Raw genomic sequence first — 20,174 nt, 5'->3', positions numbered from 1 at the left:
ACAGTATCGGCTGCCCAGCCACTGCCTTAATGAGTTTGTACGATCGTGTGTGGTTTCCTCCAAGTGCTCCGGTTTCCTCCTACGTTCCAAAGACGTACCAGTTCATAGGTTAATAGGTCATTGTAAATGTTACGTGATTAGTATAGGTTTAATTTGGATGTTGTTGGGTGGTGCCATTCGAAGGGCTTATTTCGGGCTGTATCCCAATAAAGAAATAATAACTGTGTTCCCACAAATAATGAGCTCACTTTAAGGTCTCTTTATTTCATGTTCTCGTTATTGATTTGTATTTGCAATTGCACAATTTGTTATCTTCAGCACTCTGGTTGATCTTTCACTTATCTTTTTATAGTTACTATTCTTTAGATTTGCTGATTATGCCTACAGGAAAATGAATCTCAGGGTGACACATACGTATTCTAATAATAACATTTTCTTTGAATTTTGGTCTTTTAATGCCTGCAACCTTGCACGCTGCGTTTCGTAGGGGCTGGGTTTCCGGAGTCTCGGACCACAGTTAAATTCCAGGCGAGCAAGCCTCCGGCCAGCAAACTGCACCACCTCCCTCAGCCGGAAGCTCTGAGAAGAGCCTCCCTGCAAATGGTTGGATGGTACGGTCTGAGTTGATTTAGGAATTTGGGAAGAATTCAGCCGATCTTTCAGCGCTGGGGTTCACCTCTGCTCAACCGGAGACGTAGCTCTTGCTCCGGGACCCGCGGCCGGTGAGTGGTGGGGTTTGGTGGGCAGGGGAGGAAAGGGGCTCCGGGCCAAATGTTTTCCCCTTTTTGTAAAAGTTGTTTTCTCGTCGGGAAGGGTTGAAGGCAGAGGCGTCGCAGCCCTGTGAATGGGGCGTGCAGTCAGTCCGCCCTTATAATGTGAGCCGGCGTCTGCCTGTGACAGCTGAAAACATCAGGGAGGGAGGGAGGGAGGGAGGGAGGGAGAGAGAGAGAGAGAGAGAGAGAGAGAGAGAGAGAGAGAGAGAGAGAGAGACAGGAGGGAGAGAGAGAAACGGGGAGAGAGGAAAGAGAATGGGCAGAAAGGGGAGGGAGACGGAGCGAGACAGGAGGGGTGGCGAGGGGGGTAGGGAGGGAGGGTGGGAAGGAGGGAGACAAGGGAGAAAGAAAACGCTGAGAGAAAAGGGAAAGAGAGGAGTTAAGAAAGTGGAGGAGAGGGAAAGACTAGATATGAAGCAATAGGACGGAGAACAGGAGAAAGGGAGAGGGAAGGGGTGGTGAGAGGGAGGAACCAGTTTGGAGAGAAAGTTGGAGAAAGAGACGGAGGGAGGGAGTGCAGGGGGATGGGAGTTTAATTTCTTTGAAAAGTTACGAGCAAACGCGTTAACACCGCGGGGAGCCTCCGGTTCGGTCAGTGAGAAGGTTGGGGTTGGTGCAGATTTGAGAGAGTGGACGGCTCTGAATCCAGGGAGGATGTGGTGAAGCTGATTGGGGTTGGAACAAAGCACTGAGCCTGTTGTTGGGAGTTTTCTCTCAGGCAAGGGGTGGGGGGGGGGTATGGATAGAGAGAACCAGCAGCGAGGGAGGTCGCAAACTGGAGGTGGTATTGGGTGACAGGAGTTGTACAGAGGAAGACGAATGGCAGGTTTCTGGGAAATGGAAAATTAAGCGAACAATTAAGGATTGCAGTGGCTTGTCGCTCAGTGATGAAGGCGGTAGACAGGATTTAAATAAAAGAAGGAATCAAGAGTTTAACGGAGTTTTGAATGTGGCCCTGCTTCAGATACCGCCAATTAGATTAACCCAGATTTGAACAAAGTGTGAGGAGCTGTTGTGGGCACAAAAGCTTTTAGATGCTCTTCCTATTTTGTAAAGATAGTAAGCAATGTGGCAAAGCTTTGGAAGTTAAAAGGTGTGGCAGGAATACCAATAATGCCAAGGAATGATATTGAACGACAGTGGCTCTGAGGAGTAATCTATGGAGTGCCTGTACATGTATCCATGGACCAATTTAAAAATAATTTAGTCTGGGGAAAAGTTGTGGATGCTAAACACTTAAAAGGGTTTTGTGTTAGAGCAGATCGTTTATTGGTGTTGATTAAATTTGATGGGGAAAAATTTGACGGATAGGGTTAATTAGGGATAGGGTTGATGCTGAGGTACATCTTAGGGTGTGCTGGGACACATAATTAGTGATGTAACCTGGGATCATTGAGTGCTTTAGATCTTTCAACATCAGACACCCTCGTCCAGGTGACCCAGCCAGGTTTGATCAGGCCCTGGCTGTGTGTCCCCCCCACCCCACCCCCCAGCATTGGTCCATGGTTCTGGAGGCTCGGTCAGCAGCCTCTGTGACGGTCCTGATGGCTCTTTTCTTTGCGGCTCCTGTAATACCAAGGAGAGAGTAGGTTCTCCAAAGCAAGCAGCCAGCAAAACATCTACACCCCACCTGTATGGGCTTGCATGTGCCCTCTACTCCTGTCTTTGTCACTGCTCCACCAGCTCCTAACATTTGGCTTTCTTACATTCAAATGCCTCCCCAATCCAGTCTTCCCAAGGAACCATATATGAGTTATATTGTTCCAGTCTATGTGCCACCCCTCTGAGATGTTTTCAATGCCAGAAATTTGGTCATGTAGCAGCAGTGTGTAAAGCGGTGGTGGAGAACATGATTATGGCAATTGTTGCCATTGTTGCATCTGCGGAGGAGACCATATCTACTGCTTATGCAGGGTGTCCTGTATGTAGGAGAAGTGTGTCTGTTCTCTATCTGCACTGTATTCTGTGTTGCATGTTTGTCATGGTAACTGGCCCCATGGGTGGGGGTGTGGTAAAAGTGAAGGGAATAATTTGCGACTTCATGCTTTATTCACGGCAGTTTGCAGCTGAGTGCTAACAGATGTATCTTTGGTTGACTGCTCAATTACGCTTGCATTTCATCGCTGCAAAGTTGTATGTTTTCTAGTTGCTTAAAAAAGGGTCAAATACATATCCTTGACTTTTGGAACAATTATTATTGAAGCTGAAGGTGCATCATACAAGTATAACAAATTCATGGGGGTCGCCAGCAGCGGCAATTTGGTTTGGTTAGAATTGACTGCTATACTGTATATAAGAAAGCTGTGGAAGCATAGTGTGTTTGGGTGGAACTGGGCATTTCATGTGCAGACGCTGTGCAGGAGACCGTGTCAATAGGACTGATAAATATCTGGAATTCGGACAGTTTAAAAACGGCGTGTAATGTGCATAATTATATAACTAAAGATTCTCTGATTGTTGATTAATTGAGTTTATCATTTTCACAACACAAACTAAATGTAGGACAGAAAAAAATTAAAATTATATTTAAAAGCTGCAGAAAAAACATCTAGAGGTAAAAGAGTTAACTCTATAAGTTATTAAAGATGCCTTAGAAAGTGGAATAAGTAATATTCAGATTTCAAAGGAGGATTGTTATAGGTTTTTACAATGGAATGCTACAAGTTTGTCAGCTAATGATCAAGAGTTTGAGAAATTTATTGAGGATTTACCAAATAAAGCTGATGTTATATGTGTGCAGGAAACCTGGTTGAATTCTTATTTAAGGTTGTGTTTCAGGAGTTTGTACATTCTCCCTGTGACTGTGTGAGTCCCTCCCACTGTCCAAAGATGTACCAGTTGGTGGGCTAATTCGTCATTGTAAATTGTCCAGTGATTAGGCTGGGGTGAAATCGGAGGATTGCTGGGTGCCGCACCCCAAAAGGCCGGAAAGGCTGCTTAGGCTGGATAAGGTGGGAACAGGCAATAAGACTGTTCAATTGGATTCAAGATTTTTTACATGCTGGGAAGATACAAGTTAGTGGGAATGACCCTCTAAAAGGAATAGGATATAGAGAATGGGACTCCACAGGAAAGTGTTTGTAGCCCTCTCCTTTTTAAACATTATGATTAATGATATTTTAAGGAGTTTCTAACCTGGGGTCCACAGGCACCTCGATTAATGGTGGGGGTCCATGGCATAAAGAAAGGTTGGAAATCCCTGTATGTTGGTGCAGACATTTCCAAATCATTATATGCTGATGATGGTGCAGTGTGGAAGAGAGGAAGGAATATAAATTATATAGTTATAAGGAAAATGTAATGCAGGCAGGTGTTATGAAGTAGGGGAATGGGGGCATCAGAGGGGGTTTAAATTTTCTGAAATAAAGACTCAAGTTACTTGGTTTCCTAAAAGGATTTCACCCACAATTGATTTCAAATTGTATAGTAAATCTGTTAGTAGTAAAGTTTCTCCGTATCTGGATGTGCCTTTGCTTAAAGGAGAGATGAAAGCCATAATTAACAAGTCTATTCAATCACTGTGAGAACAAAGTTGTGATAAGGAAATAAAAGGCCAGCATTTATATACAATTCAGAAGATGGTGGAACTCAGCTGGACAATGGGTATAAAAGGAGAGAGGTTATACTTAAATGTATACATATTGGACATATTAGGTTGAATAATTCCTTGTTCAGAATTAATATGCATGATACTGGCATTTGGAGGGAGTGCACTTATCAAGAAATGTCATTTCATCATGTCTGATCCATTTCCCCCTCAACTAAAGAAATTCCTCCTCATCTCTGTTCTAAATGGATGTCCCTCTTTTCTGAGTCTGTCCCACCAAAGGAAACATCCTCGCCACATCCACTCTGTTGAGACCTTTCAACATTCAATGGGTTTCAATGAGATCCCCCACCCATTCTTCTGAATTCCAGTGAGTACATACCCAGAGCCATCAAATGCTCCTCAGAAGACAGGCCTTTCAAACTCAGAATCCTTTTTCTGAACCTCCTTTGAACCCTCTCCAGTGTCAGCACACCCTTAGGCGAAGGGCCCGAAACAATATGGAGAAGTTGCCCTCACAGCCGGCATCTGATGAATCCAAAGGAATGGCAGAGGCCGATACAGTTTGGCACCAGCAGCATCGCAAGAGTTGCCAGTAACTGTTGAACTCAATGTAAGACTATCTTAGGGACTCGAGCTCCGGATATTTTCCTTGGGCTTAACCCCCTAAAGTCTTCTCTGTGAATGGATATAGCCACAAGGCAGTAGAGGTTTGAGGTCAGAGTTTTCCTTCTCCTGGATGAGCTGATGAGCCCCACCTGCTTGAAGTGATTGGTTTTAAGGTGCCAGTAACCCTTCGTTGCCCCTTCTCCTGTTAGTAGAAACAGTTCTGCTGGGCTTAGTAGCTAATCCATGTGTGGAGGCCAGGAGCTGGACTTGGTTGTCAGAGGCTATTTGAGATGCACGGCATGTATTCGGACAAATAGGAACACTCTTTTAAAGTAAATGATGTCATAGTTGTTAGTGTGACTGATAGCATCCTGCACAATCACTCAGCATGACATCTCCTTCGACGTCTTTTAAACAAACTGATATTCGGCCTCAACTCTCCAGTAAAGCTCTGGTCTGGGTGCGTGGACTTGGTTTAGAGGAATGAGGGGTGAGGACTTGGTTTAGAGGAATGAGGGGTGAGTCAGATTCAACATTGAGGCTGATAATCTCAAGTGACAAGAACGAGCTCGAGGAGGACGATTGCCCTGCTGTCTGCTAACAACGGGGGTTCCAAGGACCCCTTGCTTAACTGTATTGCCTGCAGTAACCCTCGTACATCGTTCCACTGTCCTGAAGTGATGACAGGGTATTAGAGGAGTGGCTGATTGATCCCAGCGTTGGAGCCAGTGAACATCTCGCCCTGCCAACTGACGCACAGATGAAAAGCCCAACGTCACGGGGAAGGAAGCGAGCAAGTGGTAACTCTGATATGTGGTCAGAAATTAATCTGTGCGTCGAATGCTTTCTTCATGGTTTGACTCAGAATTAAAGCATTGCCAAGTTGCAACTAAAGCATAAGGTACTGCAGATTTGGAATCCCATTTGAGTTTGACATCTTACTCTCTTAACCCGAGTGGGTCCATACACACTCTCTGAGTGGGTCCATACACACTCTCTGAGTGGGTCCATACACACTCTCTGAGTGGGTCCATACACACTCTCTCTGAGTGGGTCCATACACACTCTCTCCGAGTGGGTCCATACACACTCTCTCCGAGTGGGTCCACGCACACACTCTCTCCGAGTGGGTCCACGCACACACTCTCTCCGAGTGGGTCCACGCACACACTCTCTCCGAGTGGGTCCACGCACACACTCTCTCCGAGTGGGTCCACGCACACACTCTCTCCGAGTGGGTCCACGCACACACTCTCTCCGAGTGGGTCCACGCACACACTCTCTCCGAGTGGGTCCACGCACACACTCTCTCCGAGTGGGTCCACGCACACACTCTCTCCGAGTGGGTCCACGCACACACTCTCTCCGAGTGGGTCCACGCACACACTCTCTCCGAGTGGGTCCACGCACACACTCTCTCTGAGCTTTAAGTTCCAGAGTGTCAACATCTCCGAGGATCTGTCCTGGGCCCAACACATTGATGCAATCATGAAGAAATTATGCCAGTGGCTCTGATTCATTCAAAGTGCAAAGTACATTTATTACCAAAGAATGTATGCCATATAATTTCTGAATGCCAGGGTACATACTGCCCTCTGATTACTTATTTAATTTAACCATTTAATATTTAACCTGATTCTGATGCCATCCTCCAAGAGGGCCACAACCTTGCCGTAGGGTTTGGAGGCTTGTGTGTCTCAGTGACCCGGAGAGCTATGTTGGCTGGAGTCAGGACTTTATGCTTTGGCTCTTGGTAGGGTCTAGCTGGCTGGTGGCGTAGTGGCATCAGCGCTGAACTTCGGAGCGAAGGATCCCGAGTTTGAATCCAGCCAGCTCCCTTGCACGCTTTCCATCCGTGCTGAGCTGAGTGTCGAGCTAGCAACTCAGCCTCGTAAAAATAGGAAAGCCTGCTAAAAAAAAACGACGTCATGACGGCGTCCAGATGACTCCACTCAGAGTTAAGGGCTTTCTTCTTCTTCTTCTTGGTAGGGTCACCCATGCCAAACAGGTCAAAGGGTAAAGGCCATACTAAGAGTGGTCCACTGGTCCTCCAGGTTCAGGAGTTCAGCTCAGGGCTAACAAAATAAAATTGTTATGGAAAGAGCAATGAAGAATCCTTCTACATCTGAGTGTGACGGTATTCCCGAGTCTCCACCCGGGACTTACATGACAGACAGTAGTGAAAACCAAGAGGAAGCTGCTGACACAATGAAGGAAGCCTTGAACACTGGTAGAAATGGAAGACGTTCATTGCTGCCTGAAACGCCAGTGATATAATGGGCAGGTGTTATGTGTTCTTTATACAACATTGATATTCGTCTAATTACAAGCAGCCTCAAAACAAAGAAACCCAAGAGGACCTATTTTTTAAAAAAAAAAGACCGTCAAACACCCAATGTGCGGATTAAATAAAAATCGTGCAAACAATATAGTAAGCAACTAGCTTTCAGAACGAAAGTGAGTCCTCAGACACGAAGCCAGGCAAAACTGCAGCTGGAGCAGGCCCCGAGCACAGAACTGTGTAAGCGTCGTAGAGCAGCCTGACCCTCGCCTCTGGAGCCCGCACTCTGCCTTATCGATCTGGTCTGGTATTTAAATCGTCCAAACATTAGCTCGTTCCTCGCTTTCGGTCCCGGGCCCTGAAGCATCAGCGCCCTCTGGTCCTGGTCCTGGACCTCGCTGCTGCATTTTGGCCTGTACCCAACCTTTTCAAATCGGCCTGACACTTCGACCACGCAAACCCCTGGCTTTCCTCACTCTCAGTACGGTGGACAGGCCGAGCTTTCACTCGCCTCGCACTCACTTGCCTCTTTTTATTTGATTTAATGTACGTATAAAGTTTTTTGTTTTTCCTTTTCATGCCTTGTAGCACATCGGGCGGCAACCTTGCTATTTCTTTCGCATGTTGTCTGTTTTTTTACAAGGCTGAGTTGCTAGCTCGATGCTCAGCCCAGCAGAAATGGAAATCACGCAGAGCAAGCCAGATTGGAACCTGGGACCAATTACCTCAAAGCCCAGTGCTGATACCACTACACCAGCAGCCAGCTCTATATGTAATTATAATTTTTATTATGTATTGCCATGTACTGCTGCTGCATCACAACAAATTTCACAACATATGCCTGGTGATATTAAGATTCAAAGATTCAAAAAAAACTTTATTGTCATTCTAACCATACATCAGCTCTGCAGGGCAGAATGAGACAGTGTTTCCCAGGAGCAGTGCAATCATAACATAACAAACGCAACACTAAATAATAAACATAACAATAAATAGTAAAACACAACAGCCATATGTCAGTTAAAATCAAGTTATAAGTGTCCAGTGCAAGTTAAAAGTGTCCAAACAGAGTCAGGTAGAGCAGCTATTTAGCAGTCTGACTGCCTGTGGGAGGAAGCTGTTTAGTAGCCTTGTGGTTTTAGTTTTGATGCTCCTGTAACGTTTGCCTGATGGCAGAATAACAAACAGTTCCTGGAGAGGGTGTGAGGGTCTTCAATGATGTACCGTGTCTTCTGGAGGCATCCACTCTGAAAGAGGTCTTGGACAGAAGGTAGGGAGACCCCGATAAACTTCTCTGCTCCCCGAACCACCCTCTGCAAGGCTTTTTTGTCGACAGCATTGCAGCTGGAGTACCAGGTTGTGATGCAAAAGGTCAGCACACTCTCAACCACGCCTCTGTAGAATGTAGTTAAGATGTTGGTGGGGAGTGATGCTTGTTTAAGCTTCCTCAGAAAGTGCAATCTCTGCTGGGCCCGTTTCACAATTCCAGTTGTGTTCCTGGACCAGGTGAGATTGTCCGAGATCTGCACCCCAAGGAACTTCATTCTGAAGATTTCCAGCATCTGCAGAATCTTGTATGTTCTTTTCAAATTTGTTGTTTTGTGGCAGCAATACAATGTCAAGATATAAACTACTACTACGTCGACTCAGGCCTAGGGGCCTGACGTAAAACTATTGTAAATTACAAAATAAATAAATAGTATAAAAAAATAGGAATAACAAAATAGTGTTCATAGACTGTTTAGAAATCTGATGGTAAAGGGGAAGAAACTGTTCCTAGTACATTGAACCTGCATCTTCAACCTGCTCCCCAATGGTAGTAACAAGATGGCATGTCCTGGTTGATGAGGATAGCCCACAATGACATGATCCAAACAAACATAACGCCATTAGTGCAAGTTGACGAATATCTAGCCTGAGGTAGTGTTGGAGTTCTTCTGGTCGGTTCAGGAACCGGATGGCAGTGGGGCTGAAATTGTTGTTGAGCTTTGAGCTGTGGATCTTCTGTTCGAGAGGCGGGCATGGACCGGTTGGTGGGGGAAGCTGATGATGGATGTCACCTTGCTGAGACTGTACTGCTGCCACAAAACAACAAATTTCACGACTTATACCGAATGAATCCCACCACTGCCTGTAAGGAGCTTGTACGTTCTCCCCACGAATGCGTGGGTTTCCTCCGGGTGCTCCGGTCCTCTCCCACACTCCACAGACGTACATGTTAGTAGGTTAATAGGTCACGTGGGTGGAATTGCGCGGTGCAGGTGCATTGGACCAAAAGGTCGTGTTACCACGCTGTATCTCTAAATAGTAAATGGCAGTTGTGGGTGAGTTGCACCGAAGGGCCTGTTTCCGTGCTTGGTGGGTGTTGCGGTCAGCATGGATGACTTGGGCCGAAGGGACGCTACGAAACACGACTGTCCAGTATAAAAACATTCAGAAGATCAGGCGGCAAGGGAAGAGGGGCACGTCCGAAACCCTTTGTCAGAACTCGGAAGGGTTGCAGCAACAAGCAGTCTGCTGGAGGAACTCAGCAAGCTGTGCAACGTCGGCAGGGGGAAAGGAAAGATGGCTGCACGCTTGGTCGTAATGGCCTCTCCGGACCCAACAAAATGATGCAAATCTGTACTGTAAACATTTTTCTTGTGATCACAAGACCCTGTTGGACATTGATAATATAAAAAAAACTGCAAGTCTGGTTCACGGGATGTGCGGTTGATTAGGCTAATTGGTCGTTGTAAATTGTCCAGTGATTCGGCTGCGGTTAAATCGGAGGTTGCTGGGCAACACAGCTCGAAGGGTCAGTAGGGTCTGTTCCACGCTGTGTCTCAAAAAATAAATAATAAACCTGATTCTCATTCCGATATGTGCAGGACAAGCTTTTGCATGCATAGAGAATGATAAGTGCCAGGAGTGGAGGCAGAAACAGAGATCTTTAGATAGGCAAATAGATATGCAGGGAGTGTCAGGAAATAGATCAGGTGTAAGCAGAAGAGATTGAGCTCAATATGGCACTGTTTAGCACTGACGTAGTGGGCCGAAGGGCCTGTTCATGTGCTGCATTGTTTTATGTTCCATTATGGCTGAGAGGATCATAGGGGTCTCCCTACCATCCATCGGGGACATTTATCAGGAGCGCTGGGTACACAGGACCCTTAGTATTATCAAGGAACCCACCCATCCATCCAGCATCCTCTGACTTTCTACCATCAGGCAGGAGACTCCGATGCAGGAAGACAAGATCAGTCAGGATGGGAAACAGTTTCTTTCCTCAGGCCATTAGGCTTCTGAACACCCTGCCACATCACATTCGAAGTGTCACCGGTTAATCTGTTCTAAACTTTACAGTATTGTATACACTGTACTTTATTTATGTGCAATCCATCTGTAGATTTGATTCTTACTTTCCTAAATTATTATGTACTATGTATACTACTGTGCTTTACACCCTAGTCTGAAGAAACATTGTCTCGTTTGATGGTATACATGTGTATAGTTAAATGACAGACTTGACTTATTGTTGAATCTGCTTCTATGACTGAACATTCCAAATCAAACAAGCACATTTCCGGCATCTGCCGATTTTCTCTTCTTTGTGATTTGATGCCTGCTTTAAAAAAGACTTCCTCTTCTCCGCCCTCTGCCCCGGCAACCCTTTTCCACAGCCTCCCTGAGGATTTGGAAACTATCCCAAGTGAGTTGTAGAAAATGGAGCACAAGGCTACTGTGCAGGCCTGCCTTCCTACAAATCTCCAAATCGGGCTCCCTAACACACGTCATCTTGTTGGAATTGCAGGCCTGGTCAAGTTGTCGCTGGTTCCTGCAGAACAATGCAGCAGGTTTTCTTTCTGCTATTTGTTTGGATATGTTCTGATAGCTGATCAAAGCCACTCCCTGTGATTTCTTTGGGCCTGTGCTCACTGGGGTTTAGAACAATGAGGGGTGGGTCTCATTGAAACCTGTCAAATATTGAAACCCCTGTGTGGATGAGGGGATGATTCCTGTGGTGGGGGAGTCTTGGACCAGAGGGCTACAGCCTCGGAATAAAAGAACGTCCCTTTAGAACGGAGAAGAGGAGAATTTCTTTAGCCAAAGAATGATGAGTCTGTGGAATTCATTGCCACTGACATTTGTGAAGGCCACAACCACGAGGAAAATCTGCAGATGCTGGAAACCCAAGGCAACACGCACAAAACACGGGGGGAATGCAGGAGGTCAGGCAGCATCATTGGAGAGGAAGAAACAGCCAATATTTCAGGCCAAGGCCCTTCATCAGGGAAGCCAAGTCATTTAGTAAATTTTAAAGCAAAGGTTGATCAGTCAGGGTGTCAAAGGTTAGGGCAGGAGAATGGGACTGGGATGAGTAGTAAACCACCATGATGGAACAGTGGAGCAGACTAACCCCTCTCCCACCCACCCCCACCCCCACCCCCACCCCCCACTGTAATTCCCACTGCTCTCTTTGCACTTCCAGGGTAACCGGAGGGTGTCTGTAACTGATGTATCGGGTGAATGGGCAGGACAGCCAACCTGTTTCCTGGAACTCCCGCCGTCTGCATAATTGGCACATTTGACCAGTCAAAGTAAACACAGATACCAGATACTAGAGAATCGAGGAAATCTAAAAATAATTCACTGCAGATTAGGTTGAGAGTATGAGTATAGGATTAAGATGATGACTGTGTATTGCCTCTCTAGAGATAATAGACTTGCTCTTCAGTGGGTACTGCAGCCTTGCCAAGCTACACAGCACTCTGCATAATGTGGATCACTCCCCATTGCTTGGGAGCTACCTCGTGATGAAGGTGACACAGTTGGCGTCACGCTTTACAGTGCCAGCCATCAGAATATCGGGGTTCAATTCCCGACACTATCTGCAAGGAGTTTCTATCTTCCCTCTACAACTGCACAGGTTTCCTCTGCAAGCTCCTCATTTCAAAGGTGTACAGGTTATGGTGAGTAAATTGTGTGGGCACGCTACTTTGGAAGTGTGGCGACATCCGCGGGCTGCCCTCGGACTGTGTTGGTCGTTGACTGAAGTGACGTACGTGAGACAAATAAAGCTAATCTTTATCTCTAGGAAGACTATAATGATCAAATTCTCGGTGACCTTTTCTGCGGCTTTAGCCATCTAAGGAGAAGATTATTAATATCAGAATTGGCTATTGCTGCCATATTTTGTGAAATTTGTTTTACAACAGCAGTTCCACACAAAACAAAAGAAGTACTGTAAGTTGCTGCAACACACATCAAAGTTGCTGGTGAACACAGCAGGCCAGGCAGCATCTCTAGGAAGAGGTACAGTCGGCGTTTCGGGTCGAGACCTTTCGTCAGGACTAACTGAAGGAAGAGTTAGTAAGAGATTTGAGAGGGGGAGGGGGAGGGATGGAGCCAAGAGCTGGACAGGTGATTGGCAAAGGGGATATGAGAGGATCATGGGACAGGGGGTCCGGGAAGAAAGACGGGGGGGGGGACCCAGAGGATGGGCAAGGGGTATAGTCAGAGGGACAGAGGGAGAAAAAGGAGAGTGAGAGAAAGAATGTGTGTATAAAAATAAATAACAGTTGGGGTATGAGGGGGAGGTGGGGCATTAGGGTCTTGGGCCAAAAGTTGGACTGTATTTTTCTCCATTGATGCTACCTGGCCTGCTGAGTTCTTCCAGCATTTTGTGTGTTGCTCGGAATTCTAGCATCTGCAGATTTTCTCCTGTTTACTACGAGCTTCAATCTGGTTTAAGATGCCGCTGGTGAAGTACGACGACTTGCTGGTAGCAAACAGAACTATAAATAACTATGAATCACACTTTTTCTCTGATACAATTACTGCAATTGATAGCCAGTAAGTTCCCTTTTGGAGATGAGCTTTTGAAACGCCTGTAGGATTTTCCATTTTTGTGGTGTGAACTGAATTCTCGAAGGTGCAGAACGGTTACAGCGTGGTGTGTACAGTCTGAGTTGAGGCAAAGGGTCCCGGGCCTGAGAGTGAGGAATGAGCCAGTATTAGGCCATTGCTGGTGGGGCGTGGAGGCGGTTTGATGTGGCAGAACTGAGCGACGCAGAGTTGAGGTGGCATGGCGCAGGCCTGGGTCCCGGAGTGAGGATCGGGATCCTTGGTTAAGCTAAGCTGAGGTTTGGCTAAGTTAAGCGTGGGGCCAGGTTGAGTAGGTTTTCACATCAGGGCCGGAGGCGATGGATGGGCTGGTTTCACTCACTGATTCGCAAGGTTTACTCATCTCTGCTCTGCCCTGCACCGAAGCTGTGGCCTGCAACTGACGGGCTCCTGGTTCGGCTGCACGGATGACTGGCTTTGTGGCTGAGAAATTACTTTCATGAACTTCGGTTGTTTGTTTCCATGATTCGTTTTTTATCTGCACATTGGCTGTCTGATGGTCTCTTTTTTTTTAATGAGTTCTATTGGGTTTCTTTGTTCTGTGGCTGCCTGTAAGGAGACAAATCTTGGGGTTGTATATTGTATACATACTTTGACAGTAAATGTACTTTGAAGAAATATCTTTTTTTAAAAAGTGCAATAAAAAGAGCAAAACACTGAGGTAGTGTTCATGGCTTCATGGACAGATCAGAAATCTGATGGCAGAGGGAAAGAAGCTGTTCCTGAAGCATTGAGTGTGGTCTTTCAAGCTCCTGTACCTCCTCTCTGGTAGCAATGAGAAGAGGGCATATCCTGGGTGATGGGGGTCATTAATGATGGATGCCATCTCTGGAAGCACTGCCTTTTGAAGATGCCCTCGGTGGTGGGGAAGGTTGTCCCTGTGATGGAGATGGCTGAGTCTACAGCCCTCTACAGCCTCTTGCGATCCTGTGCACTGGTGCCAGGTATTCCAGGCCATGTTGCAGCCAGTCAGGATGCTACTTCAAGCCCAATACAATGTTCCTGGTCTACAAGGTAGTAGTGATCCCTGCCCTCACCTCCCTTTCAGACCTGGGCAACCTGCAGGCAGATAAAGATGCTGGAGAGATGCTACTAATGGTGTCCCCACAAAAACCTCTCATTCCATCGGCAGGGTGAGTATGCTATGCCCAACACACGTCTTCATCGATTAGAGCTTATGATGAGCTTGTTATTTGGATGCGGAATTGACTTGGTGGTGGGAGACAGAGGGTAATATGTAGAACACAGTACAGTACAGGAACAGCTCTCTCCCCACAATGTCTGTGGTGAACACTATGCCAAATTTGGAGAGGGCCCAGAGGAGGTATGTCAAATTACGAGATTGTTATTCCTGGGATCAATCTCCCTCGCTCACTTTAAATATATGTCCTCTTGTATTTGACACTTTTACTCTGGGTGAAAAAGATTCTAACAGTCTAACCAATCTATGTCCATTCATGATCTTATAAGCTTCCACTAGATCTCCCCTTGGCATCGGCTGGGCCTCCCCCTGATTATTGACTTCAGGAGGAGGAATCTGGGAGTCCATGAGTCACTCTTCATCAGAGGATCAGAAGTGGAGAGGGTCAGCAATTTTAAATTCTTCAGTGTTATTATTACGGAGAACTTGTCCTGGACCCAGCATGTATGTGCAATTATGAAGAAAGCACGGGAACACCTCTATTTTCTCAGGAGCTTGTGGAGATTCAGCATGACATCAAAAACTTTGGCAAACTTCTATAGATATTTAGTGGTGGAGGCTGTGTTGACTGCATCACTGCCTGGAATGGAAACACTAATGCCTTGAATGAAAAATTCTACAAACAGTAGTAGATATGGACCAGTTCATTATGGCTAAAGCCCTCCCCACCAATGACTACATCTACACGGATTGTTGTCGCAGGAAAGGGGCATCCATCAACGGGGACCCCCACCACTCAGCTCTCTTCTCACTGCTGCCAACAGGAAGAAGGTACAAGAGCCTCAGGACTCACACTGCCAGATTCAGGAATAGTCACTACCCTCAACCATCAGGCTCTTGAACCAAAGGGAATAACTTCAGTCAATTTCACTTGCCCCGTCGTTGAAATGTTCCCACAAACTATGACTCACTTTTGCTGGCTCTTCATCTCAAGTTCTTGATATTTATAGCTTATTTGTTATTATATTTTACTACTTTTTGTATTTGCATAGTTTTTTGTTTTCTGCACACTGGTTGGTGTGGCCTTTATTGAGGATGCCCTCAAGAAATGAATCTCGGGTTTGGATATGGTGACATGTATGTACTTTGTACTTCAAACATCAAACACCCAACGCACTCTGGAGATGCCAAAAAGACAATGGTTTGGGCCCAGGCCTTTCATCTAGAGATGACTAAAATCATGTTGGTCATCTCCATAGCCACAAAGCCAAAGCGGAAGTGACTCACGCTCCTTCCCCAGGGACTGTTGACAAGAAGTTCTGATCAACAGTGCCCAGTGAACACATTCTGCACTGGCAAAATCAGTTTCTTGCCAATCGCTTTGTAATAAAACACAAAAGCTGACGGGAAGTTCCCATTTTACATTGAAGAAGAAAGGAACTGTTGCCGTGGTGATGTACCATGAGCTGTAAACAGAGTCGAGAACCGGTTTCTTGAGTTTATTTTTGATATCCAGGCCATTGAAGCAGTTTGCCGCTCTCCTCTTGGGTTTCCTATGCTCCAGGTTAAGCTTGGTCTCCAGGAATTTGTTTTATTTTTCAGATGTAGCCAAAAGGGGGGACAAAGGTAAAATATGAAGATAAGCTAGCCAATAATATCAAAGAGGATACCAAAAGTTTATTTCAGCTGTATGGTGAGGTAAGAGTAGCTATTGGCCCACTGGAGAGGTGGTAATGGGGGATAAGGAAATGGCGGACGAACTTCAAGTATTTTGCATCAGTTTTAGCTGTCCAAGACACTAGCAGTGTGCCAGAAGGTCAAGAGTGTCAGTGCGCAGAAGTGAGTGCAGTTGCTATTAAAAAGAAGGTCATAGGTCACAAGTTCATTGTTAAAGCATGTAGCCATGTACAACTTGAAATGTGTCTTCTCCAGATAGCCAAGCAGCAAAGAAAGAATATGAAAGTCGTTCAGCGAGAAACAAACACTCCCACCCGCCCCCACAAAAAGAATGGCATCCTAATCATCAATCTACCTTCGTCCCCCCCCCCACCAACCCCCACAGGACAGGAACATCAACCCCCAAAAAACAACCCCTTCCCTGCACAAACAAAACTAACTGAACACCACAAAACATCAGTCCCCAAACGCCCTCCCTTTGCACAACAAAACAGAAAAGGAACAGGGAATTTTTTTTTTATTTAAAAAAAAAACCCGATATGAAAACCGTAAGCCTGGAAAAAGTCCAGAAGGTGCTTGGGAAACTGAAAGGTCTGAAGGTAGATATGTCACCTGGACCAGATCGACTTCACCCCAAGGTTCTGAAAGAGGTGGCTGAAGAGATTGTGGAGGCATTAGTAATGACTTTTCAAGAATCACATAGTTCTAGCATGGTTCTGGAGGACTGGAAAATTGCAAATGTCACTCCACTCTTCTAGAAGGGAGAGAGGCAGAAGAAAGGAAATTATAGGCCAGTTGGTCCAACCTTCGTGGTTGGGAAGATATTGGAGCCGATTGTTAAGGATGTGGTTTCAGGGTACTTGGAAGCACATGATAAAATGGACCAAAGTCAGTATAGTTTCCTGAAGGAAAATCTTGCCTGACAAAGCTGTTGGGATTCTTTGAGGAAATAGCAAGCAGGATAGAGAAAGGAGAATTGGTGGATGCTCTGCACTTGGATTTTCAGAAAGACTTCGACAAGGTGCCGCACATGAGGCTGATTAATTGGCCACAGAGTTTTCCTGTAGTTAGGCTAGTGTTACATCATGGGATTTCTGGGCACCTTGGCTCAAAGGACTGGAAGGACCTGTTCTGTGCTGTATCTCAAAAAAATGGTCTATTGTTTTCTCTATGCAACCAACACAAATGCTGGAGGAACTCAGCAGGCCAGGCAGCATCTATGGAAAAGAACATAGTCGACGTTTCAGGCCACCTGATACATGTATTCTTTTCCATAGATGCTGCCCGGCCTGCTGAGTTCCTCCTGCATTCTGTGTGTGTTGCTCTGGATTTCCAGCATCTGCAGATTTTCTCTTGTGTTTGTTTTCATTGTTTTCTCCAGCCTCCCTGGAGCGTCAGAGGCTGAGGGGAGAATACTGATAGAAGTTTATGAGATTGAGAACCATAGGTAAGGTAGACTGCCATGAACTTCTCCCCAGGCTGGAACCAGAGGGCACACTTTATTATTTCTTCATTTTGGGGTACAATGCAGATCAGCTCCTTCCAACCCATTGAGCAGCACCCCCCAGTAACCCACCAATTTGACCCTAGCCGAATCACAGGACAAGTTACAATGACCAATTAACCTAACAACTGGTATATATCTTTTTTGACTGTGGGAGGAAAGCAGAGCACTGTAGGGACTCCTTAATTACAAATTACTCCTATAAATTACAAAACTATCTGCGCAAAAACCTAATAATGAGGTAATGTTCATGGGTTCAATGTCCATTCAGATATCCGATGACAGAGGGGGAGATGATGTTTCTGAATCATTGAGTGTGGGTCTCTTTTGGCTCCTGTATCTTCTCCCCGATGGCCTGTCCTGGATACTGAGGGCCCATGATGATGGATGCCGCCACCTGCCGTTTGAAGGTGTCCTCAATGGAGGGGAAGATCCCCTCCTTTTTATTCTGGCTTCTGCTGCCTTCCTTTCCAGTCCGGATGAAGGGTCTCAGCCTGAAGCGTCAACCTTTTATTCCCCTCCGTAGATGCTGCCTGACCTGCTGAGATCCTCCAACATTCTGTGTGTGTGTGTGTGTGTGTCTGTCTGTCTCTCTCTCTTTGGATTTCCATCACCTGCCAAATCTTTTCTGTGTCTCCTTTCCTACTGGATGCTGAAAGGCCTGAATAGGGTGAATGTGAAGACTGTGCATGCTTCCATCAAGGGTAAAGCCTTGGAATAAAGGGACGTCCCATTAGAACTGAGATGAAGAGAAATGTCCCTAGCCAGAGAGTGGTGAATAGATTCATAGATCACTACAGCACAGAAAGAGACCCTTCAGCCCATCTAGTCCATGCTGAACTGTAATTCTGCCTCGAACCATCAAGCTGCACTCAGACTACAGCCTCTCAAACACATACTCATCAACACGTCTCGCACATTGCAACTGAGCCCACACCCTCCACTTCCACAAATATGGTAGCTGTGGGGTCAATTGCAACATTTCAGGGAAGTGAATCAGTGTGAACTCATTGCCATGCAGCTGTGGTGACCGAGTCATTGGGACTATGTAGAGTGGAGGTTGATGAGTTCTTGATTAGTCAGGGTGTCAAAGGCTATGGGGTGAAGGCAGGAGAACGGGGTTGAGAATGAAAATAAATCAGCCGTGATGAAATGGTGGAGCAGACTCGATGGGCCAAATGGCCTAAACCTGCTCTTATGTCTTACCGTCTTTCGTTTGAGGTGTTGTCAGTATTATAATACCCTGAGGCTAGTAGCTGAATAGCAGGCATTCCCACAAATAGATCTGTGATTAAACCCCTCATTATCTACTTGAGTGATCAATACTGGTCCCAGGGAGAAGTACCCTGTACAGTGGCATAGCTAGTTGTCCCAGGCACTAAGTGGCCGGAGGAACTCAGTGAGTCATGTAGCAGCAGTGGAGGAAAAGGAACCATCAGTGTTTTGGGCCGAGCCCCTTCGCCTGGTCTTCATCTGGCATCTGCTGTGTGTGTGTGTGTGTGTGTGTGTGTGTGGAGTTTGCATGCTCTTCCAGGGCTTCCCTTGGGTCCTTCAAGATTTAAAGTACATTTATTATCAGTATACAACCCTGAGATTCGTCTCCCCACAGACAGCCACAAAAACAAACAAAGCCATGTAGCCCATTCAAAGAAAAGAATCAAACCACGCCCCCCCCCCCCCACCCCACACACACACACACACACACACACACACACACACAGTGCAAACAACAAAAAAAATCACAGAATATAAAACACCAACCCACAAAGTCATCGACAGAGTCCAGGCAATTCAGCTCAGCTCAGTTCAGTTTAATCTAGCACTTTGTCATTGGTTATCCAATCAAAATCACCCAAAATAGCGACAAAAAAGGAGTGACCAGAAACCAGGAACACATCATAACAGGAACTACAGAGTTCAATCCACAAGCTGCGTTGATTAAAACCTGCCCAAGACCCAGGTCTCCGGCACCATCCTCTGACAGAATTGAGGGAAAGAGAGAGAGAGGGAGACACCATCTGAATACAAGGACCTTCTCCAGGAGCAGAGAGGGAGACTGACTGTCGCAAGTAGACTCTTCCTTCCAGTAGCAGCGAGCAAGAAGCTGATGGTGGACACTGAAAACACCTTGTGCTCTCGCCTCAATGATTTTCAATCTTCCTTGACACTTTAATTGTCAAGAAATTGAGTTGATCCTGAGCTTCCACCCTGCCTTCAGGCTTCTTATCAGTAGAACCACGTTTGAAAGAAAAAGAAAGTGTGAAAGAAGTAGTTCTGTGAACTGTACGGAGGACGTCGCCCTTGGTTGTGTTGTTCACTGAGGCCGTGTTCCTCCCATATACTTTATACTTTATACTTTATTGTCGCCAAACAATTGGTACTAGAACGTATAATCATCACAGCGATATTTGATTCTGCGTTTCACACTCCCTGGATTACAAATATTAAATATTAAAAATAGTTAAAATTAGTAAATATTAAAAATTTAAATTATAAATCATAAATAGAAAATAGAAAGTTGGGAAGTAAGGTAGTGCAAAAAAAACCGAGAGGCAGGTCCGGATATTTGGAGGGTACGGCCCAGATCCGGGTCAGGATCCATTCAGCAGTCTTATCACAGTTGGAAAGAAGCTGTTCCCAAATCCGGCCGTATGAGTCTTCAAACTCCTGAACCTTCTCCCGGAGGGAAGGGGGACAAAAAGTGTGATGGCTGGGTGGGTCATGTTCTTGATTATCCTGGCAGCACTGCTCCGACA

At 45.9% G+C, this 20,174-nt stretch overlaps 1 protein-coding gene across 1 annotated transcript in view; it reads left to right on the top strand.

The window, feature by feature from the left end:
- The first annotated feature begins 574 nt into the window (after positions 1 to 574).
- Positions 575 to 20,174, top strand: part of LOC134346960 (phospholipase D1-like) — a 176,938-nt gene continuing 157,338 nt past the window's right edge. Inside the window, exon 1 of the mRNA XM_063048860.1 lies at positions 575 to 722. The gene's annotated coding sequence lies outside the window, so the exon portion shown is untranslated. The remainder of the gene's footprint in view (positions 723 to 20,174) is intronic.

Source organism: Mobula hypostoma, chromosome 5 (assembly GCF_963921235.1).
Source record: "Mobula hypostoma chromosome 5, sMobHyp1.1, whole genome shotgun sequence".
Taxonomy (NCBI): Eukaryota; Metazoa; Chordata; class Chondrichthyes; order Myliobatiformes; family Myliobatidae; genus Mobula; species Mobula hypostoma.
This window is presented reverse-complemented; position numbering and strand designations above follow the sequence as displayed.